This window comes from Oncorhynchus tshawytscha, linkage group LG19, assembly GCF_018296145.1.
Source record: "Oncorhynchus tshawytscha isolate Ot180627B linkage group LG19, Otsh_v2.0, whole genome shotgun sequence".
Taxonomy (NCBI): Eukaryota; Metazoa; Chordata; class Actinopteri; order Salmoniformes; family Salmonidae; genus Oncorhynchus; species Oncorhynchus tshawytscha.
Genome location: NC_056447.1, coordinates 42,084,353 through 42,101,535, shown reverse-complemented (window position 1 = coordinate 42,101,535; position 17,183 = coordinate 42,084,353). Strand labels below are relative to the sequence as shown.

Sequence of the window (17,183 nt, the reverse complement as noted above, 5' to 3'; positions counted from 1 at the left end):
ACTTTAGCCCGGCAAGTGCGGGGTGCTGGCACAGGACGCACTGGGCTGTGAAGGCGCACTGGCGATACAGTGCGTAGAGCCGGCGCAGGATATCCTGGACCGAGGAGACGTACTGGAGACCAGGAGCGCTGAGCCGGCACAACCCGTCCTGGCTGGATGCTCTCTTTCGCACGGCAAGTGCGAGGAGCTGGCACAGAACGCACCAGGCTGTGGATGCGCACTGGAGACACATTGCGTATCTCCGCAAAACGTGGTGCCTGACTAGTCCCACGCTCCTCACGGTGACTGTCTTGCTCCAGACACCAAACCATCCACTCTACCTCATCACTCCCCTCAACTATCTCACAATACTCTTCGCTCAGTCTATCCCAATATTCCTCTTCGCTATCAGACTCGCCCCTCGGTTTCGCCGACCAACCCGTGTGCCCCCCTCTAAATTTCGGGGGGACTGTCTCTCGGGCTTCCGTCGTGGTCATGAACTTCGGAGTCGCCGTTGATCCTCCTTCGTTGCCTCTGTCTGCCTCCATGGCAGGGTCTTGTCCCCTGCCATAGCTTCCTCCCATGTCCATGATGTCCTCCACTCACTTTTCTCCTGGGCCCAGGATCCCTGCTCCTCCTGACCACGCTGCTTGGTCCTTTGTTGGTGGGATCTTCTGTCACGCTCGACATAATGATTGGACCAAGGCGCAGCGTGCGTAGAGTTCCACATATTTTAATTAATCGAAACTCACCAAACAAAACAAACAAGCACAAACAAACCGTGAAGGGGCGGCAGGGTAGCCTAGTGGTTAGAGCGTTGGGCTAGTAACCGAAAGGTTGAAGTTCAAATCCCTGAGCTGACAAGGTACAAATCTGTCGTTCTGCCCCTGAACAAGGCAGTTAACCCACTGTTCCTAGGCTGTCATTGAAAATAAGAATTTGTTCTTAACTGACTTGCCTAGTTAAATAAAGGTAATAAAATAAAAGCTACTGGTGTGCACACAGGCAACTATCCGTAGACAAGATCGCACAATGAGGAAATGGCTGCCTAAATATGATCCCCAATCAGAGACAACAATAAACAGCTGTCTCTGATTGGGAACCATAGCAGGCAGACATAAAGCATTAATCACCTAGATGACCCACCCTAGTCACTATCATGCCCCAATCAACAGAGAATAAACAGCTCTCTATGGTCAGGGCGTGACATTGGTAGCATTTCTATATTGAAAATTGAGAAAGAATTTGGTGCATTTTTCCCCATTTCCCATCCAGTTCGCTGAGAACCCAGATGGCTGTATGGAGGACAAGTAGTTTGAGAAACAGACACGTCATAAGTCCTCAACTTTTAAATAGTACCCGCAAAACAACAACATCAACAGCAAAGAGGCAACTCTGGGATGCTGGCCTTCTAGGCAATGTCTGTGTTCTTTTGCCCATCTTAAAATGGCCAGAAACAAAGAACTTTCTTCTGAAACTCGTCAGTTTCTTTTTGTTCTGAGAAATGAAGGCAATTCCATGCGATAAATTGCCAAGAAACTGAAGATCTCGTACAACACTGTATACTGCTCCCTTCACCGAACAGCGCAAACTGGCGCTGTTCTGCCAGAATAGAAAGAGGAGTGAACATCTTGGCCATGTTCTGCTATAATCTCCACCCGGCACAGCTATAAGAGGACTGGCCACCCCTCATTGCCTGGTTTCTCTCTAGGTTTCTTCCTAGGTTTTGGCCTTTCTAGGGAGTTTTTCCTAGCCACCGTGCTTCTACACCTGCATTGCTTGCTGTTTGGTGTTTTAGGCTGGGTTTCTGTACAGCACTTTGATATATCAGCTGATGTAAGAAAGGCTATATAAATAAATACATTTGACTTGATTTTGAGTGGGAGGCCCCAGGGCACAACTAAGCAAGAAGACAAGTTCATTAGAGTGTCTAGTTTGAGAAACAGACGCCTCACAAGTCCTCATCTGGTCGCAAAACACCTCCTCACTGTTGACATTGAGACTGGTGTTTTGCAGGTACTATTTAATGAAGCTGCCAGTTGAGGACTTGTGAGGTGTCTGTTTCTCAAACTAAACACTCGAATGTACTTGTCCTCTTGCTCAGTTTTGCACCGGGGCCTCCCACTCCTCATTCTATTCTAGTTAGAGCCAGTTTACACTGTTCTGTGAAGGGAGTAGTACACAGCGTTGTACAAGATCTTCAGTTTCTTGGCAATTTGGAATAGCCTTAATTTCTCAGAACAAGAACAGACTGATGAGTTTCAGAAGAAAGTTATTTGTTTCTAGCCATTTTGAGCCTGTAATCGAACCCGCAAATAGTGATGCTGCAGATACACAACTAGTCTAAAGAAGGCCAGTTTTATTGCTTCTTTAATCCGAACAACAGTTTTCAGCTGTGCTAATATAATTGCAAAAGGGTTTTCTAATGATCAATTAGCCTTTTAAAATGATACACTTGGGTTAGCTAACACAACGTGTCATTGGAAGAAAGGAGTGATGGTTGCTGATAATGGTCCTCTTTATGCCTATGTAGATATTCCACTAAAAATCTGCCGTTTTCAGCTACAATACTCATTTACAGCATTAACAATGTCTACACTGTATTTCTGATCAATTGTATGTTATTTTAATGGGAAAATGTGCTTTTCTTTCAAAAACAAGGACATTTCTAAGTGACCCCAAACTTTCGAACGGTAGTGTATGTAATAACTCAAAACATTTTCTGGGCTAATAATGTAAGAAATAACAGAAGAAGAAAAAAACGGAAAGTTGCCATCATACCATCACCATAAGGACAACTCAGAGTATGCTATTCTGTTCTTCTGAAATAGACTACATTATCTTCATATCATGTTTCTTTAGACCTGTCTAAAATAAATAATGGATTTATTGTGAAGGTGTAGGCTATACTAAATGGATTTATTATACTTTTTAAAATGTAGATGTTCCAAAGGTTAGGCTGTGGACAATCAAACAGCACTTTAATTTATATCTTAATTTTTTTGTTTCTTAATGAAACTGATCTAATGACTAAATGCACCATTCAAAATCACTTAGCACTTACCTTGTGGGAGTGAGAAGCAGATGTTGCTGAAACCCAGACTCCTGTGATGCAGAGCAAATCTGAAATCAAACAAGAGGTTGTTTAAAATCAGAGCTATCAGAAAACTCTTTCAAGCAAAATAGTAGCTAATGTTAGAGCTGGGTGTAAATTATGAATTGATTATTGCCAGTGATCTCATTGAATGAAACAGAGCAATGTGATTACTGGAAATATTGTGTACTGGAAAACCATCAGAGGACAATAAACTAAAATATAACATGGGGGGGATACAGTAGAAACCGTTTATTGAAATTGTTCATGGTACAAGACACAGCAATGCCAAATGTGTAATCCATGTACACAAATCCAGTACCAGAGCAAAAGGTGTGCATGCATTGGCCATGAATCAAACCCGGGCCTCACGTGGGGATTATTTTGCTAAACAGCCCTGAACAGTTTCCAATGCATTGTCAATGTGGCTTGTAAACCAACCCGAATGTAATATAATTCTGGGCACATGTTGACTCATTGGCGCTTCTCCATGCAGCACGTGGGAGGGGAGAGGGACGCACATTCTGTAAACAGGAATAGGTGATTCACTGGTCACTGAGCTGGCAAGCTAAAGTTAGCTAGTTAGTCACAGAAATGTACGTTCAGCCTGTTAATGATTTCAGTCCGATTTGATTTATCTTACGAAGTCAGCATGGCATAGTTTCTTTCGTTTTTGACCTTGACATAGTTGCTGGATATATATACTTTCATTTCTGACATGCTAACGACGCCAGCTGACCTCATATCTGGATGCCTCACTCTAGTCCCTGAGAGAGCAGCATACTGGTAAGTCAACTTTGCTTTCAAACTTTGTAATTATCTGTAAAGTTGTTTTACATGCAATCTTACAAGCTAGATATATATTTTGTTTAAAAGCCTGTTGTCATTCATTCGTTCTTTCTTTGGAGCTAGCTATGCTATCACTAGCTAGCTAGGTGGGTAATAATGTGATGTACAGTAAATTAAGCTACACTAACGTTACAGTATTAACGTTACTGAATGACAACAATATAGCCTTGTCACTACTATTTGGCAAGTTGGTTGATTATGGGGTGCAGTAGTAGGCTAGCGTCGTTGTTATTCGTTGGTTCCCTTGACAAAACGTTATTTATGACTTGTTAAAATAAGCTAATGGTTGTGTGCACTCTCACTAGACAGAATTGCGTGATTTGTTGGCAGATTTTCAAAAGAAAATAGACATGCAGTATATCAGTGTTAAAGGAATTTCATTCCTATATGTTCATCAACCAATTCAATTAAAACACTCTGCCCATTTCTAAGAATTTGTAAGAAACGTATTTGCATAAAATAGACAGAGACCAGTCTCAAAATCAACCAATAGCGTTTATTCTCGGGAGTACTCATCATAGTACAATTTACATCAGGTTATACACTAAAAATGACGCCATAGGTTTTAAAAGGTCCTTCCTCCACTCTGATACAATGGCAGTATAGTTCACAAGCCTTCACACATTGTCTACCACCTGTTAAATAATCTACTACTAGCCCAAGGTCTCTCCCCTCCCTGGGTAGAGACAGGATGTCCTGGAAGGAACACAGCATTCCAGCCAGTCTGGTAATAGCTCCATTCGTTTCCAACAAGGAACAGAAAGCCCTTCTAATTCTTGACGAAAACTACACACATTACATTCAGTATTATAATAAGATTCATACATCCATACAGTAACATAGTAGTATTCTGTTTTAGTAGTATTCTGATTTAAATATATACATAATTTAGTCATTATTCATAAAAATCCCTTAACAATCAGCTATTCTCAATCAGATGAGATACACAGCTAACTCCTATTGAATTTAATTCATTCATAAATGTGGACACTAATTATTGTTAATATTCCAATTCTCTAGGCCCTCCATTCCCAAACCTGAAGCCCCCTGTCCCCAGCAGGAAAGACCAGGAAAAAGTGTTGGCTTAAGGTACAACTTCCTATTGAGGAAATGTAAGACAGCTCACTGTCATATTTAGATTGCTTGTATATGCTTCTATTCATGTCAGTAACTCAATCTATCAAATGTATTTTATAAAGCCCTTTTTACATCAGCAGCTGTCACAAAGTGCTTATACAGATACCCAGCCTAAAACCCCAAAGAGCAAGTAATGCAGACAAAGAAGCACAGAGGCTAGGACAAACTCCCTAGGAATAAACCTAGAGGAACCAGGCTCTGAGGGGTGGCCAGTCCTCGTCTGGCTGTGCTGGTGGAGATTATAAAAGAGTACAACCATTTAGCCAGATTATTCTTCAAGACGTTTAAACATTCATAGATGACCAGCAGTGTCAAATTATAGAGGGTTCAGCACCTCAAGAGTAAATACCAGTTAGCTCTTCATAGCTGAGCATTTAGAGGTTGAGACAGTAAGTCCGGTAGAGAGACAGGATCAAACAGCGGGTCTGGGACGAGTTAGTACCTCCGGTGAGCCTTGAGCAGGTCAGGGTTCCATAGCTGCAGACAGAAACAGCACAGCAGAGACTGGATAAGCAGCACAACTAGGTGGACTATAGACAGGGACAGTCAGGAGTCATCATGCCAGGTAGTCCTGAGGCATGGTCCTAGAGCTCATGTCTTGCATCCTTTATTTAACTTGAATGTAGACTAATCCCTAGAGGTTTATAACTTCACATGATTTAGCCTAGTTGTCAATCCAGATTTGAATATTTTATATCCTTTTTACTGAACACTGTTGATAGTAATTTTTCCCTAGCTAATCACTGATTTCCTTCTACAAGGATGTGGTCAGATTGACACTTCTAAGTCATAATAACACAACACACACACACACATCAGATTGCAAGGGCAAGTACAATGAGCAGTTGGGAAAATTAAATCTGCTACGTGGGTTGCCAGATACACACAAACACACACACTTAATTAATTTGTTGTATTTATTATGGATCCCCATTAGCTGCTGCCAAGACCGCAGTTACTCTTCTTCGGGTCCAGCAAAATTAAGGCAGTTATACAATTTTTAAAAACATTACAATACATTCACAACACATTAAATGTGTGCCCTCAGGCCACTACTCTACTACCACATATCTACAACACAAAATCTTTGTGTACAGTGTGTATGTTATCGTGTGTATGCATGTGTGTCTTCATAGTCCCTGCTGTTCCATAAGGTGTATTTTTATCTGTTTTTTAAATCTAATTTTACTGCTTGCATGAGTTACTTGATGTGGAACAGAGTTCCATTTGGTCATGGCTCTATGTACTACTATGCGCCTCCCATAGTTTGTTCTGTTTAGGTTAGTGTGTCGTCAAGGCTTTGTCATTAAAATTATATTGTGCCTATTTTTCAGATCTTCCAACCTGATCGGTGGTTGACTGGTAACCGTCTTTCCACCAAGCTGTTCCAGGCTTGGAGTGGCACGCTGGAACTTCCAGATGCTTGTAGACCTGAAGCAGTGTGATGTATTCCAGGTATTTATCAAACACACAAATACACACTCAATCACTCAATCTGTTTTGTATAATTATTTTAATTTAAGAAAATTGTTCTTTTAAATCTGACAACCACAGTCTTCACAGCTGCAGTCGTTTGCCCCTGCATCTGCTACACCGGCTACATACGCACATGCACACTCTCCCTTACTTGGGGCTCTATTCAATCATGTCCGCTTTAGCCGACATCCACATAGAGGTCGTTTTGGCGTTGTCTGAGGTGGAACTGTGTTAGAGCTGTCAAATTCACAAGCTGCTCCTGGCATTATACCTAACAGAGTCACATTAACAGAAATCTCATGCAGCCCTGTTTACAAGTTAGAACACTGGAATTTGAGATGTAATCTACACCTCGATTAGGCCGATTGAAATCCTCATTATTTAGTTTAATGATTTTGAATTTGAGCGTCATTGTTTCTATATAACCTATACTTCCTAGTTTTGAACTTAATGCGAATAGGACTGGTGTAGTTTTGTGACAATGATCAAGAACTACCGGTTTGACAGATCCAACGCAGTTACACCTCAGACACCGCCAAAACATCAGTTATGCGGGTGTTGGTTATCGCCGGTTAACGCTTGATCTGATTGAATCTAGGCCTTCCACTCATTCAGTCTATTTAGTTGTATGATTATTGTCAGTTAAGAAAATTGTGCCTCTCTATTTTAGATCTGCCATGCTCAGCAGTTCAGCTGCAGACACAGCAGTCCGCTGGTGTGGTATTTAGTTTACCAGCTGCACCAGTTCCTACTACACTGGCCGTGAAGGGAGAAACTTTTAAAGATTACCAGATGGATACAGGTAATTCAGAATTATATTACATATGCTCACCCACACCAACAGACATGTTGTTGAGCTGTATACTTACTGTCACTTTGTGCCTCTGTCTTTCAGATCTGCCATGCTCTCCACCACTGCCTGACAGCTTCACCCAGAAGTGCATACACTGGGCCTATCAAGACTGACAAAGCAGAGATGGGTGGCTGACAAGGAAAAATAAAAAAACATGCACACATTATCCACAATGTAAATAAGTTGTAATTACTTGTTTATTTAATATTTGCTGCCTTTTATTTTAGGATTGGAGATATCTACTCCTATATATCCATTATCAATATCTGCTCTAAATGCCTATCAAATCAATGTGTGATTGAAAATATTCTAAAAGACTTGTGTGTACAGTTTTAGGAAATTCTGTGTACTTTTTTTCTGATTTGAAAAACATGCTTCCCTCTCTCACACACACACACACTAGACCCAATGTAAATAAATTGTAATAACTTGTTTATTTTATGTATGCTACATTTTGTTTGAGGAAAATATCTTCAATAAAGTACATTTACAGTTAAAGCAATGTCTTTGGTTTATTGGATATTTCTCCTAATACAATGTGTGACCAGAAGGAAGTCGGCAGACCTGCAACCCTTGGGCTGTGTGCAGGTTTTGTCATCTGGAGCTTAAAAATAGAGTGGTGAGGAGAGATTGCAGTTTAAAGGTTTATCAATAAAAACGGACACAATTCTATAATTAATACATGTTATAGTTGACCAAAAGTGACTATATTGTGATTGTTCAGTGTTTTAGTTACTCAATCAAGTAGTGCCCCAAGGAGGGATCGAATCGTGTCTCAAAAGCTGTTGTTGATTGATTCCGTCTTACCCCCTCCCCTCTATGAACAGTAGTCAAGGTGCGACAAAACTGTAGGACCTGCCTTGTTGATAGTGTTGTTAAGAAGGTAGAGCATCGCTTTATTATAGACAGACTTCTCCCTGTCTTAGCTACTACTGCGTCAATATGTTTTGACCATGACAGTTTACGATCTAGAGTCAAATCAAATCAAATTTTATTTGTCACATACACATGGTTAGCAGATGTTAATGCGAGTGTAGCGAAATGCTTGTGCTTCTAGTTCCGACAATGCAGTAATAACCAACAAGTAATCTAGCTAACAATTCCAAAACTACTACCTTATAGACACAAGTGTAAGGGGATAAAGAATATGTACATAAAGATATATGAGTGAGTGATGGTACAGAGCGGCATAGGCAAGATTCAGTAGATGGTATTGAGTGCAGTATATACATATGAGATGAGTATGTAAACAAAGTGGCATAGTTAAAGTGGCTAGTGATACATGTATTACATAAAGATGCAGTAGATGATATAGAGTACAGTATATACATATACATATGAGATGAATAATGTAGGGTATGTAAACATTATATTAGGTAGCATTGTTTAAAGTGGCTAGTGATATATTTTGCATAATTTCCCATCAATTCCCATTATTAAAGTGGCTGGAGTTGAGTCAGTGTGTTGGCAGCAGCCACTCAATGTTAGTGGTGGCTGTTTAACAGTCTGATGGCCTTGAGATAGAAGCTGTTTTTCAGTCTCTCGGTCCCAGCTTTGATGCACCTGTACTGACCTCGCCTTCTGGATGATAGCGGGGTGAACAGGCAGTGGCTCGGGTGGTTGTTGTCCTTGATGATCTTTATGGCCTTCCTGTGACATCGGGTGGTGTAGGTGTCCTGGAGGGCAGGTAGTTTGCCCCCGGTGATGCGTTGTGCAGACCTCACTACCCTCTGGAGAGCCTTACGGTTGTGGGCGGAGCAGTTGCCGTACCAGGCGGTGATACAGCCCGACAGGATGCTCTCGATTGTGCATCTGTAGAAGTTTGTCAGTGCTTTTGGTGACAAGCCGAATTTCTTCAGCCTCCTGAGGTTGAAGAGGCGCTGCTGCGCCTTCTTCACGATGCTGTCTGTGTGGGTGGACCAATTCAGTTTGTCTGTGATGTGTCCGCCGAGGAACGTAAAACTTAAAACTTATGACAGACCATGACAGTTTACAATCTAGGGTTACTCCAAGCAGTTTAGTCATCTCAACTTGCTCAATTTCCACGTGACTTATTACAAGATTTAGTTGAGCTTAAGGGTTTAGTGAGTGTTTTGTTCCAAATACAATGCTTTTAGTTTTATAAATATTTAGGGCTAACTTACTCATTGCTACCCACTCTGAAACTAACTGCGGCTCTTTGTTGAGTGTTGCAGTCATTTCAGTTGCTGTAGTAGCTGACGTGTATAGTGTAGAGTCATCTGCATACACATGGCTTTACTCAAAGTCAGTGCCATGTCGTTAGTAAAAATGTACACAAGGTCCAAAAGGAATTTCGCCTCCGCTCTAGCCCTAAGACTTTTTTACAAGTAACAGTCACTGGCGAGGTCTGGAAACACTACCTGCCGCCCTAAAATGGAACATGCATTGGCCGGGAATCGAACCCGGGCCTCCCGCGTGGCAGGCGAGAATTCTACCACTGAACCACCAATGCTTAGATAAGGTATTAAAGGGGGGTTCCCCGCCTCAAACAATGCGAGTTGGTGGAGTGACTAAAAACAGAAGAACCCCATTGTCAGGGAACAAGGAATTTCTCACACTCCGTTGTGCCCGATTTTCCGGTCAAACAGTACTCGTCAAACAGTAGTCAAGGTGCGACAAAACTGTAGGACCTGCCTTGTTGATAGTGTTGTTAAGAAGGTAGAGCATCGCTTTATTATAGACAGACTTCTCCCTGTCTTAGCTACTACTGCGTCAATATGTTTTGACCATGACAGTTTACAATCTAGAGTTAAATCAAATCAAATCTAATTTTATTTGTCACATACACATGGTTAGCAGATGTTAATGCGAGTGTAGCGAAATGCTTGTGCTTGTAGTTCCGACAATGCAGTAATAACCAACAAGTAATCTAGCTAGCAATTCCAAAACTACTACCTTATAGACACAAGTGTAAGGGGATAAAGAATATGTACATAAAGATATATGAGTGAGTGATGGTACAGAGCGGCATAGGCAAGATTCAGTAGATGGTATTGAGTGCAGTATATACATATGAGATGAGTATGTAAACAAAGTGGCATAGTTAAAGTGGCTAGTGATACATGTATTACATAAAGATGCAGTAGATGATATAGAGTACAGTATATACATATACATATGAGATGAATAATGTAGGGTATGTAAACATTATATTAGGTAGCATTGTTTAAAGTGGCTAGTGATATATTTTGCATAATTTCCCATCAATTCCCATTATTAAAGTGGCTGGAGTTGAGTCAGTGTGTTGGCAGCAGCCACTCAATGTTAGTGGTGGCTGTTTAACAGTCTGATGGCCTTGAGATAGAAGCTGTTTTTCAGTCTCTCGGTCCCAGCTTTGATGCACCTGTACTGACCTCGCCTTCTGGATGATAGCGGGGTGAACAGGCAGTGGCTCGGGTGGTTGTTGTCCTTGATGATCTTTATGGCCTTCCTGTGACATCGGGTGGTGTAGGTGTCCTGGAGGGCAGGTAGTTTGCCCCCGGTGATGCGTTGTGCAGACCTCACTACCCTCTGGAGAGCCTTACGGTTGTGGGCGGAGCAGTTGCCGTACCAGGCGGTGATACAGCCCGACAGGATGCTCTCGATTGTGCATCTGTAGAAGTTTGTCAGTGCTTTTGGTGACAAGCCGAATTTCTTCAGCCTCCTGAGGTTGAAGAGGCGCTGCTGCGCCTTCTTCACGATGCTGTCTGTGTGGGTGGACCAATTCAGTTTGTCTGTGATGTGTCCGCCGAGGAACGTAAAACTTAAAACTTATGACAGACCATGACAGTTTACAATCTAGGGTTACTCCAAGCAGTTTAGTCATCTCAACTTGCTCAATTTCCACGTGACTTATTACAAGATTTAGTTGAGCTTAAGGGTTTAGTGAGTGTTTTGTTCCAAATACAATGCTTTTAGTTTTATAAATATTTAGGGCTAACTTACTCATTGCTACCCACTCTGAAACTAACTGCGGCTCTTTGTTGAGTGTTGCAGTCATTTCAGTTGCTGTAGTAGCTGACGTGTATAGTGTAGAGTCATCTGCATACACATGGCTTTACTCAAAGTCAGTGCCATGTCGTTAGTAAAAATGTACACAAGGTCCAAAAGGAATTTCGCCTCCGCTCTAGCCCTAAGACTTTTTTACAAGTAACAGTCACTGGCGAGGTCTGGAAACACTACCTGCCGCCCTAAAATGGAACATGCATTGGCCGGGAATCGAACCCGGGCCTCCCGCGTGGCAGGCGAGAATTCTACCACTGAACCACCAATGCTTAGATAAGGTATTAAAGGGGGTTCCCCGCCTCAAACAATGCGAGTTGGTGGAGTGACTAAAAACAGAAGAACCCCATTGTCAGGGAACAAGGAATTTCTCACACTCCGTTGTGCCCGATTTTCCGGTCAAACAGTACTCGTCAAACAGTAGTCAAGGTGCGACAAAACTGTAGGACCTGCCTTGTTGATAGTGTTGTTAAGAAGGTAGAGCATCGCTTTATTATAGACAGACTTCTCCCTGTCTTAGCTACTACTGCGTCAATATGTTTTGACCATGACAGTTTACAATCTAGAGTTAAATCAAATCAAATCAAATTTTATTTGTCACATACACATGGTTAGCAGATGTTAATGCGAGTGTAGCGAAATGCTTGTGCTTGTAGTTCCGACAATGCAGTAATAACCAACAAGTAATCTAGCTAGCAATTCCAAAACTACTACCTTATAGACACAAGTGTAAGGGGATAAAGAATATGTACATAAAGATATATGAGTGAGTGATGGTACAGAGCGGCATAGGCAAGATTCAGTAGATGGTATTGAGTGCAGTATATACATATGAGATGAGTATGTAAACAAAGTGGCATAGTTAAAGTGGCTAGTGATACATGTATTACATAAAGATGCAGTAGATGATATAGAGTACAGTATATACATATACATATGAGATGAATAATGTAGGGTATGTAAACATTATATTAGGTAGCATTGTTTAAAGTGGCTAGTGATATATTTTGCATAATTTCCCATCAATTCCCATTATTAAAGTGGCTGGAGTTGAGTCAGTGTGTTGGCAGCAGCCACTCAATGTTAGTGGTGGCTGTTTAACAGTCTGATGGCCTTGAGATAGAAGCTGTTTTTCAGTCTCTCGGTCCCAGCTTTGATGCACCTGTACTGACCTCGCCTTCTGGATGATAGCGGGGTGAACAGGCAGTGGCTCGGGTGGTTGTTGTCCTTGATGATCTTTATGGCCTTCCTGTGACATCGGGTGGTGTAGGTGTCCTGGAGGGCAGGTAGTTTGCCCCCGGTGATGCGTTGTGCAGACCTCACTACCCTCTGGAGAGCCTTACGGTTGTGGGCGGAGCAGTTGCCGTACCAGGCGGTGATACAGCCCGACAGGATGCAGGATGCTTTTGGTGACTTTCGCCTCCTGAGGTTGTGGGCATCTGGCGGTGATACAGCCCGACAGGATGCTTGTTGTGCATCTGTAGAAGTTTGTGAGTGCTTTTGGTGACAAGCCGAATTTCTTCAGCCTCCTGAGGTTGAAGAGGCGCTGCTGCGCCTTCTTCACGATGCTGTCTGTGTGGGTGGACCAATTCAGTTTGTCTGTGATGTGTCCGCCGAGGAACGTAAAACTTAAAACTTATGACAGACCATGACAGTTTACAATCTAGGGTTACTCCAAGCAGTTTAGTCATCTCAACTTGCTCAATTTCCACGTGACTTATTACAAGATTTAGTTGAGCTTAAGGGTTTAGTGAGTGTTTTGTTCCAAATACAATGCTTTTAGTTTTATAAATATTTAGGGCTAACTTACTCATTGCTACCCACTCTGAAACTAACTGCGGCTCTTTGTTGAGTGTTGCAGTCATTTCAGTTGCTGTAGTAGCTGACGTGTATAGTGTAGAGTCATCTGCATACACATGGCTTTACTCAAAGTCAGTGCCATGTCGTTAGTAAAAATGTACACAAGGTCCAAAAGGAATTTCGCCTCCGCTCTAGCCCTAAGACTTTTTTACAAGTAACAGTCACTGGCGAGGTCTGGAAACACTACCTGCCGCCCTAAAATGGAACATGCATTGGCCGGGAATCGAACCCGGGCCTCCCGCGTGGCAGGCGAGAATTCTACCACTGAACCACCAATGCTTAGATAAGGTATTAAAGGGGGTTCCCCGCCTCAAACAATGCGAGTTGGTGGAGTGACTAAAAACAGAAGAACCCCATTGTCAGGGAACAAGGAATTTCTCACACTCCGTTGTGCCCGATTTTCCGGTCAAACAGTACTCGTCAAACAGTAGTCAAGGTGCGACAAAACTGTAGGACCTGCCTTGTTGATAGTGTTGTTAAGAAGGTAGAGCATCGCTTTATTATAGACAGACTTCTCCCTGTCTTAGCTACTACTGCGTCAATATGTTTTGACCATGACAGTTTACAATCTAGAGTTAAATCAAATCAAATCAAATTTTATTTGTCACATACACATGGTTAGCAGATGTTAATGCGAGTGTAGCGAAATGCTTGTGCTTCTAGTTCCGACAATGCAGTAATAACCAACAAGTAATCTAGCTAACAATTCCAAAACTACTACCTTATAGACACAAGTGTAAGGGGATAAAGAATATGTACATAAAGATATATGAGTGAGTGATGGTACAGAGCGGCATAGGCAAGATTCAGTAGATGGTATTGAGTGCAGTATATACATATGAGATGAGTATGTAAACAAAGTGGCATAGTTAAAGTGGCTAGTGATACATGTATTACATAAAGATGCAGTAGATGATATAGAGTACAGTATATACATATACATATGAGATGAATAATGTAGGGTATGTAAACATTATATTAGGTAGCATTGTTTAAAGTGGCTAGTGATATATTTTGCATAATTTCCCATCAATTCCCATTATTAAAGTGGCTGGAGTTGAGTCAGTGTGTTGGCAGCAGCCACTCAATGTTAGTGGTGGCTGTTTAACAGTCTGATGGCCTTGAGATAGAAGCTGTTTTTCAGTCTCTCGGTCCCAGCTTTGATGCACCTGTACTGACCTCGCCTTCTGGATGATAGCGGGGTGAACAGGCAGTGGCTCGGGTGGTTGTTGTCCTTGATGATCTTTATGGCCTTCCTGTGACATCGGGTGGTGTAGGTGTCCTGGAGGGCAGGTAGTTTGCCCCGGTGATGCGTTGTGCAGACCTCACTACCCTCTGGAGAGCCTTACGGTTGTGGGCGGAGCAGTTGCCGTACCAGGCGGTGATACAGCCCGACAGGATGCTCTCGATTGTGCATCTGTAGAAGTTTGTCAGTGCTTTTGGTGACAAGCCGAATTTCTTCAGCCTCCTGAGGTTGAAGAGGCGCTGCTGCGCCTTCTTCACGATGCTGTCTGTGTGGGTGGACCAATTCAGTTTGTCTGTGATGTGTCCGCCGAGGAACGTAAAACTTAAAACTTATGACAGACCATGACAGTTTACAATCTAGGGTTACTCCAAGCAGTTTAGTCATCTCAACTTGCTCAATTTCCACGTGACTTATTACAAGATTTAGTTGAGCTTAAGGGTTTAGTGAGTGTTTTGTTCCAAATACAATGCTTTTAGTTTTATAAATATTTAGGGCTAACTTACTCATTGCTACCCACTCTGAAACTAACTGCGGCTCTTTGTTGAGTGTTGCAGTCATTTCAGTTGCTGTAGTAGCTGACGTGTATAGTGTAGAGTCATCTGCATACACATGGCTTTACTCAAAGTCAGTGCCATGTCGTTAGTAAAAATGTACACAAGGTCCAAAAGGAATTTCGCCTCCGCTCTAGCCCTAAGACTTTTTTACAAGTAACAGTCACTGGCGAGGTCTGGAAACACTACCTGCCGCCCTAAAATGGAACATGCATTGGCCGGGAATCGAACCCGGGCCTCCCGCGTGGCAGGCGAGAATTCTACCACTGAACCACCAATGCTTAGATAAGGTATTAAAGGGGGTTCCCCGCCTCAAACAATGCGAGTTGGTGGAGTGACTAAAAACAGAAGAACCCCATTGTCAGGGAACAAGGAATTTCTCACACTCCGTTGTGCCCGATTTTCCGGTCAAACAGTACTCGTCAAACAGTAGTCAAGGTGCGACAAAACTGTAGGACCTGCCTTGTTGATAGTGTTGTTAAGAAGGTAGAGCATCGCTTTATTATAGACAGACTTCTCCCTGTCTTAGCTACTACTGCGTCAATATGTTTTGACCATGACAGTTTACAATCTAGAGTTAAATCAAATCAAATCTAATTTTATTTGTCACATACACATGGTTAGCAGATGTTAATGCGAGTGTAGCGAAATGCTTGTGCTTGTAGTTCCGACAATGCAGTAATAACCAACAAGTAATCTAGCTAACAATTCCAAAACTACTACCTTATAGACACAAGTGTAAGGGGATAAAGAATATGTACATAAAGATATATGAGTGAGTGATGGTACAGAGCGGCATAGGCAAGATTCAGTAGATGGTATTGAGTGCAGTATATACATATGAGATGAGTATGTAAACAAAGTGGCATAGTTAAAGTGGCTAGTGATACATGTATTACATAAAGATGCAGTAGATGATATAGAGTACAGTATATACATATACATATGAGATGAATAATGTAGGGTATGTAAACATTATATTAGGTAGCATTGTTTAAAGTGGCTAGTGATATATTTTGCATAATTTCCCATCAATTCCCATTATTAAAGTGGCTGGAGTTGAGTCAGTGTGTTGGCAGCAGCCACTCAATGTTAGTGGTGGCTGTTTAACAGTCTGATGGCCTTGAGATAGAAGCTGTTTTTCAGTCTCTCGGTCCCAGCTTTGATGCACCTGTACTGACCTCGCCTTCTGGATGATAGCGGGGTGAACAGGCAGTGGCTCGGGTGGTTGTTGTCCTTGATGATCTTTATGGCCTTCCTGTGACATCGGGTGGTGTAGGTGTCCTGGAGGGCAGGTAGTTTGCCCCCGGTGATGCGTTGTGCAGACCTCACTACCCTCTGGAGAGCCTTACGGTTGTGGGCGGAGCAGTTGCCGTACCAGGCGGTGATACAGCCCGACAGGATGCCTCCTGATTGTGCATCTGTAGAAGTTTGTCAGTGCTTTTGTGTGACAAGCCGAATTTCTTCAGCCTCCTGAGGTTGAAGAGGCGCTGCTGCGCCTTCTTCACGATGCTGTCTGTGTGGGTGGACCAATTCAGTTTGTCTGTGATGTGTCCGCCGAGGAACGTAAAACTTAAAACTTATGACAGACCATGACAGTTTACAATCTAGGGTTACTCCAAGCAGTTTAGTCATCTCAACTTGCTCAATTTCCACGTGACTTATTACAAGATTTAGTTGAGCTTAAGGGTTTAGTGAGTGTTTTGTTCCAAATACAATGCTTTTAGTTTTATAAATATTTAGGGCTAACTTACTCATTGCTACCCACTCTGAAACTAACTGCGGCTCTTTGTTGAGTGTTGCAGTCATTTCAGTTGCTGTAGTAGCTGACGTGTATAGTGTAGAGTCATCTGCATACACATGGCTTTACTCAAAGTCAGTGCCATGTCGTTAGTAAAAATGTACACAAGGTCCAAAAGGAATTTCGCCTCCGCTCTAGCCCTAAGACTTTTTTACAAGTAACAGTCACTGGCGAGGTCTGGAAACACTACCTGCCGCCCTAAAATGGAACATGCATTGGCCGGGAATCGAACCCGGGCCTCCCGCGTGGCAGGCGAGAATTCTACCACTGAACCACCAATGCTTAGATAAGGTATTAAAGGGGGTTCCCCGCCTCAAACAATGCGAGTTGGTGGA

General features: G+C 42.4%; 1 long non-coding RNA gene and 5 other non-coding genes across 6 annotated transcripts; 1 reads left to right on the top strand and 5 right to left on the bottom strand.

The window, feature by feature from the left end:
* The first annotated feature begins 3,558 nt into the window (after positions 1–3,558).
* Positions 3,559–7,890, top strand: LOC112218798. Its single transcript, XR_002948666.2, has 5 exons — positions 3,559–3,859; positions 4,943–5,011; positions 6,394–6,514; positions 7,206–7,337; positions 7,431–7,890. It is a non-coding gene; the product is annotated as an uncharacterized LOC112218798 (long non-coding RNA).
* Positions 7,891–9,790: 1,900 nt separating this feature from the next.
* Positions 9,791–9,861, bottom strand: trnag-gcc. Its single transcript has one exon. It is a non-coding gene; the product is annotated as a tRNA-Gly (tRNA).
* A 1,730-nt stretch (positions 9,862–11,591) lies between these two features.
* On the bottom strand, positions 11,592–11,662 carry trnag-gcc. The gene has a single exon. It is a non-coding gene; the product is annotated as a tRNA-Gly (tRNA).
* Positions 11,663–13,458: 1,796 nt separating this feature from the next.
* On the bottom strand, positions 13,459–13,529 carry trnag-gcc. Its single transcript has one exon. It is a non-coding gene; the product is annotated as a tRNA-Gly (tRNA).
* Positions 13,530–15,257: 1,728 nt separating this feature from the next.
* trnag-gcc lies at positions 15,258–15,328 on the bottom strand. Its single transcript has one exon. It is a non-coding gene; the product is annotated as a tRNA-Gly (tRNA).
* Positions 15,329–17,059: 1,731 nt separating this feature from the next.
* On the bottom strand, positions 17,060–17,130 carry trnag-gcc. Its single transcript has one exon. It is a non-coding gene; the product is annotated as a tRNA-Gly (tRNA).
* Between the last annotated feature and the right edge of the window lie 53 nt (positions 17,131–17,183).